The sequence below is a fragment of the Cannabis sativa genome, chromosome X (genome assembly GCF_029168945.1).
Source record: "Cannabis sativa cultivar Pink pepper isolate KNU-18-1 chromosome X, ASM2916894v1, whole genome shotgun sequence".
Taxonomy (NCBI): Eukaryota; Viridiplantae; Streptophyta; class Magnoliopsida; order Rosales; family Cannabaceae; genus Cannabis; species Cannabis sativa.
The window spans coordinates 38,863,153-38,873,866 of NC_083610.1; the positions used below are offsets into that span (position 1 = coordinate 38,863,153).

At 40.2% G+C, this 10,714-nt stretch overlaps 1 long non-coding RNA gene across 1 annotated transcript; it reads right to left on the minus strand.

The window, feature by feature from the left end:
* Window positions 1-5,243: 5,243 nt before the first annotated feature.
* On the minus strand, window positions 5,244-8,424 carry LOC133031882 (uncharacterized). Its single transcript, XR_009684931.1, has 3 exons — window positions 7,363-8,424; window positions 6,583-6,645; window positions 5,244-5,507 (listed from the first exon to the last, which is right to left on the minus strand). It is a non-coding gene; the product is annotated as an uncharacterized LOC133031882 (long non-coding RNA).
* Between the last annotated feature and the right edge of the window lie 2,290 nt (window positions 8,425-10,714).

Here is a 10,714-nt window from a genome sequence, read left to right on the forward strand (position 1 = left end):
CATGGGTTGTGCTACCTCTGCTGCACTTTGGCGCGCATTGGAGAATCTCTTTGGAGCACATTCCAGGGCTAAAATGGACGAGTATCGAACGCTTATTCAGACCACTCGCAAAGGTATGACTCCTATGACCGACTATTTGAGACAAAAGAAAATGTGGTCCGATATGTTAGCTCTTGCCGGAGATCCATATCCAGAAGCTCATTTGGTATCCAATGTTACATCTGGCCTTGGTATCGAATATCTATCTATTGTTGTGCAAGTTGAGGCAAAACCTAACATCTCTTGGCAGGAACTTCAAGATATGTTGTTAAGTTTTGACATCAAGCTTGAACGGTTGCAAGGGATGAACAATAACAAGTCTGGAAACTCCTCAGCTGGATCTGGTTTGAGTCCTACAGCCAACATGGCTACTGCTAACATGGGAACAAAAACCAGTCACAATCCCAACTCAAGCCGTGGTCGAGGAAATTACAACTCACACCGAGGAGGCACTTCTCAGTACAGTAACAGAGGAGGTGCAAGAGGAGGAGGTCGTGGTCGATCCAATAATAATCCCAAACCAACTTGCCAAGTGTGTGGCAAGTATGGTCATTCTGCAGCATATTGCTACAACCGGTATGATGAATCATACATGGGACAGGATCCTCGAGCTCAAACAACACAAAACTCAAGTGGTAACAATGGTGGACACTCTGCCTATGTTGCTACTCCTGAAGTGGTTGATAGTGATGTGTGGTATGCCGATAGTGGTGCTAGCAACCACATCACTTCTGCTGTGTCTAATCTGAACCAAAAGTCCGATTACAATGGTAAGGAAAAGCTGACCGTTGGTGATGGAAATCAAGTAGCTATTTCCCACATTGGTTCTAGCAATTTATCTACTAATACTGAGAAGTCTCTGGTGTTAAATGAATTGCTACATGTTCCTAAGATTGCTAAGAATCTAATAAGTGTATCTAAACTAACTGCTGATAATAGTGTTGTTGTTGAATTTGACTCTTCATTTTGCTTTGTGAAGGACAAAACAACAAGGAAGGTGCTGCTCCAAGGGAAACTTAGAGATGGCCTGTATCAACTTGTCACCACAGCCAACTTACAATCAAAGAAATCTGTCAAAAACCAGTCCAAACCTTTTACTGGTGTGTCTGTTTTAACCAAAGGAAATGTGTCTCAGCCGTGTAGTTTTAAGCCTTTTATTTCAAAAAATGATGTATGGCATAGAAGACTTGGACATCCTTCACTTAGAGTGTTGAAACAAGTCTTAGCCACTCAAAATGTATCCATTGCAAGAAATGAAAATGTTAAGTTTTGTGATGCTTGTCAATTTGGTAAGTCTCATGCTCTACCATTTAAATTGTCCACTAATCGTGCTACTAAGGTATTAGAACTTGTCCATACCGATCTTTGGGGACCATCACCGGTGTTATCTAACACAAACTATAAGTATTATATACACTTTGTCGATGATTTTAGTAGATACACATGGTTATATCCTCTTAGAGCCAAATCCGAAGCCTTAGAAGCATTTTTACAGTTCAAAATTCTTGTTGAAAATCAGTTTGAAGAAACCATTAAGACACTTAGAACTGACTGGGGTGGGGAATATCAAGCATTCTCTGACATTGTCATAGAACATGGAATCCAATTTGTTCATTCATGTCCTCACACATCAGCTCAAAATGGTAGAGCTGAGCGAAAGCACAGACACATAGTTGAAATGGGGTTAACCCTCTTGGCTCAAGCTAGTATGCCATTGAAATATTGGGTAGATGCTTTTCAAACAGCGGTTTATCTCATAAATAGGCTGCCAACTCCCATATTGCATCATAAATCACCCTTTGAGACACTCTTTAACAAGAAACCTGATTATGCTTTTCTTAAAGTATTTGGTTCATCTTGTTTCCCATGTCTAAGACCTTATCAAACCAGTAAGTTTCAGTTTCACTCATTAAAATGTGTTAATCTAGGGTATAGTGACTCTCACAAAGGCTACAAGTGTTTAAGTTCAACTGGGAGAGTTTATATCTCTAGGAATGTAACATTTAATGAAGAGGAATTTCCTTTCAAAGCTGGTTTTCTTAACAATTATGCACCAGAAAAAGAGATAATAATTCACAACTCTGAATGGTCTCAGCTCCCTGTTATACAGTTCACTAAACACACACAACCAAAACATCCAATTTCTGCTGATGCTGAACAGGTTTCTGCCTCTCAATTTTCCCTTGGAGCCCCATCTGCCACACAACATCAGCAAGAGGTTAGTGATCATACAAATGTAGCTAATGATAACACTTATATTTTCGACTTAGAATCTGATGTTGCAGACCAGCAAGCACCAGAACAGGAGCATGAAAATGTTTCTGCTGAAGCTCCGAGGCAATCCCATCCAATGATAACACGATCAAAGGCTGGGATATTCAAACCGAAAGTGTACTTGGGGCAGGCTCAATGGAATCCAGTACATGAAGAACCAAAAACTCTTGAAGAAGCACTCAACTCACCTGTGTGGAATCCTGCTATGAACTCAGAGATTACAGCCCTCAAAAATAACAAGACTTGGACACTTGTGCCCAGGATGGACAGCTACAATGTGGTTGGTAATAAGTGGGTTCATAGGATCAAAAGAAATGCAGATGGTTCAGTCGAAAGGTACAAGGCAAGGCTGGTTGCAAAAGGCTTTCATCAAAGGCCTGGTGTTGATTTTTATGAAACTTTCAGCCCTGTGATAAAAGCTTCAACAATGAGAATTGTTCTCACCATAGCAGTGTCAAAGGGTTGGAAGATCAAACAATTAGATGTTAACAACGCGTTCTTAAATGGACAGCTAGAAGAAGATGTTTATATGGTTCAACCACCAGGCTTTGAGGATCCAGAAAAACCAAATCATGTATGCAAACTCCACAAGTCACTATATGGCTTGAAACAAGCACCAAGAACATGGTTTGATCAGCTAAAAGGAACTCTAATGCAATGGAACTTCACCAATTCAAAGGCCGACTCTTCTCTCTTCATCTACATGACAGATCAAACCATTCTCATGGTGTTGATATATGTAGATGACATCATTATAACAGGGAATGATGAAAGAAAACTAAATGAGTTCACTTCCAAGCTGAATAAAGCCTTTGCACTCAAGGATTTGGGACAACTTCATTTCTTCTTAGGAATTGAAGTCTGTCGAGACAACACAGGACTATATTTGACACAATCCAAGTACATATCAGACTTGTTGCAGAAATATGACATGCTCAACACAAAACCATGCCCAACTCCCATTGTTGCAGGGAAGCCGTTGTCAAAGTTTGATGGAGAAGCCTTATCAAATCCCACTATCTACAGGAGTGCCATAGGAGCTTTGCAATACCTGTGCCATACAAGACCAGACATAGCCTTTGCCGTGAATAAGCTAAGTCAGTTTTTGCAAGCTCCAACTACAAGTCATTGGAATGCTATGAAGAGAGTGTTGAGATACTTAAAGGGAACTATTCATCATGGTCTCCACATCGGTTTTAGTGATCATTTAAGTCTTGTGGGATACTCAGACGCGGATTGGGCATGTTGTCCTGACGATAGAAGGTCAATCGCAGGTTATTGTGTCTACTTTGGAGAAACACTTGTTGCTTGGTCTTCAAAGAAACAATCGGTTGTGTCGAGGTCAAGCACTGAATCGGAATATAGAGCCCTTGCTCATGTCGCATCTGAAATTACCTGGATTGAATCTCTTCTCAAAGAGCTCAAGTTCAAGCTTCCAAGCATTCCCATTACATGGTGTGACAATCAAAGTGCTAGTGCCTTAGCCTCAAACCCGGTCTATCATGCAAGAACCAAGCATATAGAAATTGATGTTCATTTTGTTCGTGATAAAGTGTTGAAGAAAGAATTGGAAATCTGCTATATTCCATCTTCAGACCAGATTGCAGACTGTCTTACTAAAGGTCTAACACACTCAAGATTTCAGTATCTAATGGACAAACTCGGAGTGAAAGCTTCACCCCTTCGTTTGAGGGGTGGTGTTAGGAATATTATGTAGCTGGTGCACTGTATTTCTGGTACAGCAGCAGTACCCAATCATTGCCAAATGATTAGCTGTCGTATCTCTCAAATTCCAGAATATTCTCTTGTTATAAAGTTTGTTATGCCTAGTTTTCTGTAATGCCAAGTGGCAGTGCCTAAATGGCCATCTTGTATTTACCTTTTGCTATATAATGAAATCTCAATACTCAGACTCAATTTGAGCTGAGAAAATATAATTAATCTGTTTTTTATCTCTTTCCTCTAGGAGCTGCGTATCTTGGAACTTTGTATCATAACCTCGATTCCATCATTACTGATGCCAATTCTTATAGTGAAAATAAGGAGGTGATAAGTTCAATAGATGCATGTTTCCTCCAGATGTTCATTTGGGAGCGTTTTCCAAAACTTGCACCTATCCGCAAGTCACTGCAACCTGGAGAACCTCGTCCTTGGGCATGGGTAAGTTCGAAGTGTTGGAAAACCTTGTGTAATGTTACAAAGGATGTTTCGAATTTTACATTTCGCCCTTACCTTACCAATAATTGCACCTATTTTACCCTCGATATGTACCCAGGAAGTGTAGTACCATTGACAGATGAGGTCCGTTCTTCTTTCACTACTTCTGCTGGTGAAGCAGGATTTTGGTTTGTTGTCTGCCTTCCCCGATCACTGTTATGTCTTCGAGATGATCCGAAATCTTTATCTTGGTCATTTGTTTCATATCGCCCTGATCGTGTGGCTAGACAATTTGGGTTTGATCAACATGTTCCTCATGATCGGAAGATAGGGGATTTAGAAAAAGCAAAACAGCCATGTTTGTTGGGTTCCTTCCAACTCTCAAAGCAATCTCACGACACATTTCGACTACCCGATAAAGACAGAGAAGGTGGAGTTTCTATTAAATTTGCTAACATATGGATGCGACATCATTATATTGGATTAATCAGTCAAGGTGAGACTTGTGACCGAGAGAAAGACGTGGGTCCATCGTCAGGTATCTCCTCGCTCGCTCATCTTCTCTTAATAATGCTAAATCTTTGATAGTTTATACGAGATAATATGACTTTGTTGTTGGAAATAGGGGTGTATATTCCTTTGCAAAAGTCACCTCCTTTAGCACCCTCTGAAGTCTGTTTAGTTGATGAGGGTTGTAACGCCCTAAATAATTAGGCACGCTACCCAAAAAGCTTATGAAACCCTAATCCCCTAATCGGGATTACTAATTAAAGTAGCGCAGAATTTAAACTTTTATATTAATCAGAATGAAAATAAACTTGTAATATATTTAAACTTTTCAAAATAGTTGGGATCCCAAAAATAATTACAAACTTATTACAAGTCTTTTCTTTCTAGCCGACCTAAGCGGCAAAACAGAATTCAAAAGTTCAACACTGATAGACCCTTAACCCGCTTGGTCTGATATGGCTTGAACATGTACATTCTTCGTTTTGCTCCTCAAACTCATGGTTGATCAGCCACTGACTTACCCTTTCCTGCACAGTAGAGCACCCGTGAGCCAAGCCCAGCAAGACAGTATAAATCATAACAAATATAATATGCTCATCATGCTATTTAAACAGTAATGCCATTCATATATGTCTGTGTGTCACAGACCTGCATGTCACACTCACATGCCTATTTATGTCTACGTGGCGTAGGCCTATGTGTTGCGCTCACACATCTATATATATCTACGTGGCGTAGACCTACGTGTTGCTCTCACACGTCTAATTACAATAAGGCCTTAGAATAGTTCATCTCGGTTCTAGATACCGAGTCCAACTTGATTATGCCTTGACACATAACCCTTAATCTCAATATGTAACACATAATTATTAGTGTCACCGCACTATTTGTCTATTTGCTATAGACCTGCATGTTACGCTCACATGCCTATTTATGTCTACGTGGCGTAGACCTACGTGTTGCTCTCACACGTCTATATACAATAAGGCCTCAGTAGGGTTTACCTCGGTTCTGATTACCGAGCCTAACCTGGTTATGCCTTGCTCGCATAACCCTATTCATGTATATACGTAATCCATGTATTACGTTCTTTCGGTGGTTTATCCTGGTGATACATACCAGGTCTAATCCAGTTATGTCTTAAACACATAACTTCTAACATACATGCGTGTATTCAATATTTACTACAACATATATAATCTTAGGGTAATAACCCTAACTTGCATACTATGTAATCACGCATATAATACATTTCTATATACTTAGATGACATTTACTAAGAGTATCAACCCTGACTCATGCTTTCACTGGACTCATAATATTCTAGGGTAATAACCCTAGACCGCATTAAAATTAAACTCAAGGTACTAGCTTACCGAGTCTAGTTTAATTATGCCTTAAGCGCATAATTCATAATTCCAATATATAGATATATCCGACATGGCATAGTATTACACAACATATATCACTAGGGTAATAACCCTAGGCTATTAAACCGCTCATGTTAGGGTAATAACCCTAATCCTGGTTGCAATTACTCACATATATCACATTCAACATAAGTGCCACCGCGCATACTCTACGTGCAAACTACTGTCTTACCTGTTGTCCCGCAATAACAGAGATTCCAAACCCCTGGGTGCTCCTGATCAGGTGCCGGTAATCCTAGTCACACAATCTGGGATTTTACAAATAGGGTTAATCCCCAATTTCACTTTCACAAAATATAAACATGGCATTCAAAACACAAATAATCAAATAGAGCTCGAAACGAGCTTTCCAACGATATAAAGAACGTCCCAAACGGAGTCCCGAGTCAAAAGTTATGGCCAAAACAAAATTGAGAAAAACAGAATTTCTCACTGCCAAATCCAGTCGCGACGGCCGAAAATCCCGTCGCGACGACTGGGTTTAGAACACCCCAAAACTCCATTTTTAAGGTCTTAAAATGCCAACCTTTCCTAGATTTCGAACCCCAACCAAACATAGGGTAAAAATACAAAATTCATGCATTAATCCTTAACCAAAATCAGATTTAATCAATATAAAAATTAACCTCCAAACATTGAGCTAAATTTCCCACTAATTCAAGCTCAAACCTTGAATCTTTAAATTCAAACACAAGCTCAAGAAGAACATACAATTCAGAGCTGCATAAGATAATGGAAACACCAAAACAAACTCTAATAATCCCACACAACATTCAAGTTGCAATCCATATGGTCTCAATAGCTCAAACACATTAAAAAAATTACCAATATCACCACTAATTCACCAACATGCATCAAATCTCAAATGAACATCAAGAACATCAAACCTAAACTCAAAAAATATTCACATACCAGAATTTAATCATAAACAAAAAGGATCAAGAAGTTTTACCACTAATTTCTAAGCTCCAAGCACCAAAATCACCCAAACTCCTTAACTTTTCTCCAATCCAAGCCTTAATTTCAAAGTTGTAAAATATTGAAGATGATAAAGAGAGAGGAAGAGGGGGTCGGGTTAAGGAGAGAGAGAGGACCCAGAATTTCTAATTTCATTTCCTCAAAATTCAGCTTTTATTAAAGTAAATCAAATAAGGTCAAAAGACCATTTTGCCCCTAAGGCCAATTTTCACCTATTCACACATACAAGGGCATTCTAGTGAATTCATACTCAATTATTTTCAAATAAAAATTCAGATTATCACCCATAAATAATAATGCCAAATAAATCAATCCAATTTATATTTCGGGCCCGAACCCGGTTCGGCCCGAAATACCCGGTTGTGACTATACCGCGCCAACCTGTCAGAACACCCCTGAAAAGACAACACAGTCATACTACATGATAATATAGTTCCATTAAGCACGTAATTAAATTAATTTCATCATTTTACCCTTCTCGGGTCATAATTACTAAAATGCCCCTGGCTCACCAACGGGGTCTTAACATATAATTAATCAAATTAATTCACATATACTGAATTATATAATAATATAATTCCTCAATTATTCATAATTATCTAATTAGGGTTTTGCTAATCCATTCCTTAATTCTAGGGTACTACAATTACCCCCTCCTTATAGAAATTTCGTCCCGAAATTTACCTGAACAACTCCGGATATTTCTGCTGCATATCCGTCTCGAGTTCCCAGGTTGCCTCTTCTACTTTACTGTTTCTCCACAGTACTTTCACCAGTGCCACTGTCTTGCTTCTCAAGACTTTTTCTCTTCTATCAAGTATCTGCACTGGTTGTTCCTTGTATGACAAGTCCGGCTGAAGTTCCAATGCTTCATAACTCAGAACATGGGACGAGTCTGAGACATATTTCCGAAGCATTGAAACATGAAACACATTATGTACAGCTGCCAGCGCTGGGGGCATAGCCAACCTGTACGCTACTTGCCCTATCCTCTCAAGGATTTCAAAAGGTCCAATGAACCTCGGGCTAAGCTTTCCTTTCTTCCCAAAGCGTTTTATGCCTTTCATCGGAGATATTCGGAGAAATACCATGTCCCCGACCTGAAAATCAATATCTCGACGCTTTGGATTAGCATAACTCTTCTGCCTACTCTGAGCTGTGAGCATTCGCGCTCTAATCTTATCAACTGCCTCACTTGTTTTCTGAACAGCTTCGGGACCCAAGAACTTTCTTTCACCCACTTCATCCCAGTGTATGGGTGATCTACATTTTCTTCCATATAAAAGTTCATAAGGAGCCACCCCGATTGTTGCCTGATAGCTGTTATTATAAGAAAACTCGATCAGGGGAAGGTACTTTACCCATGATCCCTCAAAGTCAAGCACACATGCCCGTAGCATGTCCTCTAAAATCTAAATGGTCCTCTCGGATTGTCCATCCCTCTGAGGATGAAAAGCTGTGCTGAACTTTAACTGAGTACCCATAGCTCGATGCAGACTCTCCCAGAATCTCGATGTAAACTTCGGATCTCTATCCGACACAATGGACTTGGGGACACCATGCAGACGCACAATTTCTCTAACATATAACTCAGCATACTGATCAATGGAGAAATTCGTCCGAACAGGTAAAAAGTGAGCAGACTTTGTAAACCTGTCCACTATGACCCACACAGAGTCAAATTGTCCCGTGGTTCTAGGCATACCTACCACGAAGTCCATAGCTATATCTTCCCATTTCCATTCTGGTATTTTCAGTGGTTGCAGCAACCCTGCAGGTCGTTGGTGTTCAGCTTTCACTTGCTGACATGTAAGGCACTTTGCAACATACTCAGCGATGTCATTCTTCATGCCTGGCCACCAAAACATGGTTTTCAGGTCTTGGTACATCTTTGTCGACCCTGGATGAACTGAATAAGGAGTCGTGTGAGACTCATCCATGATCTCTTTCTTGATGTTCTCATCCATAGGCACACAAACTCGATTCCCAAATCTCAACATTCCCGTTTCATCCACTGAAAAAAAAAATCACTAGCTTTCCCAGCCAAAACCCTAGCTTGGGTTTTTATCAATTCCGAATCTTGCTTTTGTGCTTCTTTAATTCTCTCTAGAAGAGTGGATTGCAGAGTAATATTAGCCAATTGCCCTACAACCAACTCAATCTGAGCTCGAGTCATTTCATTTGCTAACTGTTGAGAGATTTGCTTCACAGTACTCAACTGACTCTGACCCTTTCTACTTAAGGCATCAGCAACCACGTTGGCCTTACCAGGATGATAAAGGATTTCACAATCATAATCCTTCACCAACTCTAGCCAACGCCTCTGTCTCATATTCAGGTCTTTCTGGGTAAAGAAGTATTTCAGACTTTTATGATCAGTGTATATCTCACATTTCTCGCCATAAAGGTAATGCCGCCAAATCTTTAGCGCAAATACCACTGCTGCGAGTTCTAAATCGTGAGTAGGGTACCTCTGCTCGTACTCCTTTAACTGCCGAGAAGCATAAGCTATTACCCTCCTAGCCTGCATAAGCGCACAGTCGAGACCCTGTCTCGAGGCATCACAAAATACCACAAACTTTTCCTTATCTGAAGGAAGAGTTAGTACAGGAGCGGTAATCAAGCATTGCTTTAACTCCAGGAAACTTTTCTCACACCGATCTGTCCAAACAAACTTCAGGTTCTTTCGGGTCAGCCCCGTTAAGGGTACAGCAATCTTTGAAAAACCCTCAACAAACGGGCAATAATACCCAGCTAATCCCAGAAAGCTCCTAACTTCAGTAACTGATTTTGGTGTTGGCCAGTCCCGAACAGCTTCAATTTTAGCCGGATCCACCATGATCCCATCTTTATCTACTACGTGCCCCAAGAAAGAGACACAAGATAACCAGAATTCACCAAGATGTCATCGACTAACACGATCACACATCTGATTAGGTAATCCTAGAACATCCGATTCATATAATCCATATCAAATATAATATGCAACCTTGGCTCATCATTCACCCTAATGGAAATATTGCATTTTGAATATTCTAGATATGATTTGAAAGAGGATCCTTTACCTTGACAGCCACCTCAATTTCCCTGAAGCTTTCTAATACTCCCTGATGTTCCGGAAGCCTCAGCCTTCCATTTGTGATCAGGGTTGCCACTGTCGGTCCCCTTACTGACATTACCACTAGCAGGAGGATTCGATGCCGTGGCGGCATCCTTTGCAGTCTGCTCTTTTGCTACATGTTGCTCAGCCTCCTTAGCAATCAAGGCTAGCTCTACCACTTTCTTATATAAAGCGTCATGTGACGTGGTAATCTTCAAGTCCCGAC